Source organism: Lolium perenne, unplaced genomic scaffold, assembly GCF_019359855.2.
Source record: "Lolium perenne isolate Kyuss_39 unplaced genomic scaffold, Kyuss_2.0 unplaced67, whole genome shotgun sequence".
Classification (NCBI taxonomy): Eukaryota; Viridiplantae; Streptophyta; class Magnoliopsida; order Poales; family Poaceae; genus Lolium; species Lolium perenne.
Window position 1 is genome coordinate 187,501 of NW_027249025.1, and position 1,736 is coordinate 189,236.

Sequence of the window (1,736 nt, forward strand, 5' to 3'; positions counted from 1 at the left end):
AAGACGGGCGCGTCGGGGCGACGATGCCGCCGAAATCGTCTAACGACACGGTAGAACTTATAGCTCGGGTTGGCGCGCGGCGCGTCGAGATACGGTGAAAAACCATGGCGCGCATGCCAAAACGTTGCCAAAACGGCGGTACGCAGTATCGGCTGAAAAACGGCTAAGTCGGGGCGACAAGCCGGAAAACGTCTAACGACACACGGTGAACTATAGCTCTGGGTGGCGCGACGACTTCGTCGAGATACGGTGAAAACCATGTGACGGGCTCGTAAGTATCGGAACGTCCAGCGTACAATCGGTGCGGTCGGGTTACGGTGAAAACCATGGCGCCGCAGCCAATCGGAATCGGCTGTCGTCGTCGTTGATCGTGGTGAAAACCATGGCGGTCGACGGAATCGGCTCGTCGCGTCGTGTGTCGGGTCACGTTGGCGCGCAGCCAATAGACGGAATCGGCTTGTCGTGTCTGATCGGCGGTGTCAGGACGGATCCGCGCGATGATGTTCTGGTCGTATGTGCGCATGCTCCTCTTCCAGGCAGCGGCCCGGTGCGGAATCGGCGCGGCGAACGCCGCGTCTGATCCGTCGGTAGTACGCGTCGTCACGTCAACGATAGCGCGCGCTAGTCCGGTGAAAACGCGATCGGCTAAAAACGGTCGATGCATGACCCGCATGGTCGCAGTGAAAACCATGGCGCCGATCGGCTAACATTCCAACGACGCCGGCGTGTCTGCGTGGCTCCCAACCAGCTGTCGTCGGGGTGACGTACAATCGGGTGGCGCGCGCGCATGGCGCGCAGCCAATCGAATCGGCTGGTGACGGTCCAACGACGCGGCCTTGCTGGTCCGGTGAAAACCATGGAGCGTCGGCTAAAAGCAACGTTAACCGATCGCGCGTACCGGTGTCGGCCCGTGCGAGGGCTCGCCATGAGAGCACTCGTCTGGCGGCGCGGCAGTGTGCTAAGGGTTCTGTGAACAGGTGCTCGTCACTGGCATTCCCGAAGTTGTGGGTTCGTCCCACAAGTAGCAACTATACGTTGCCGCGTGACGGCGTTTACGTTGCCGTGTGACAGCGTCTATCGTTGCGGCGTGGCGTACACGTGGAGCGTTACGTTAGAGTAACGCTACGTCGCAGCGGCAGCGATGTACACGTTGCCGCGCATGAATGTCCCGAAAGCGCACGTTCCCCGTCTAGAACACACGTCCCGTTTAACGTTGCCGCGCCACCGTGGTGACATGAGTGCGCTCTCCAACGGTTAGTGGTAGGATACGTAACATTCTGCGCCGATCCTCAATCGTCGGATGCCGTTGCCTTGTCGCCGTGCAACGTCGTTGCTGCGGTGACACTGTTGACACTCGAGCAATCCACCGTGCTTACGCGTGGTGGGAGGCTCGTTGACCGATGTTGCTCATGTGTTCCCCGTCTGTCGAACAAGCGCCGTTGCCTTCAGAGAACGTCCCGTTTAACGTTGCCGCGCCACCGCGGTTACATGAGTGCGCTCGAATTTGAGAACAACCGTGAACGTGTTGCCTCTACCTCTCCACGGTTAGTGGTAGGATACGTAACATTGCCGATCCTCAATCAACGGATGCCGTTGCCTTAAGAAAACGTCGCCGTGCAACGTTACCGTTGCTGCGGTGACACCCGCGCGTGGACACTCGGGACGCCTACACGAGCAATCCCACCGTGCTTACGCGTGGTGGGAGGCTCGGGAGGCTTGACCGATGTTGGCTGCGC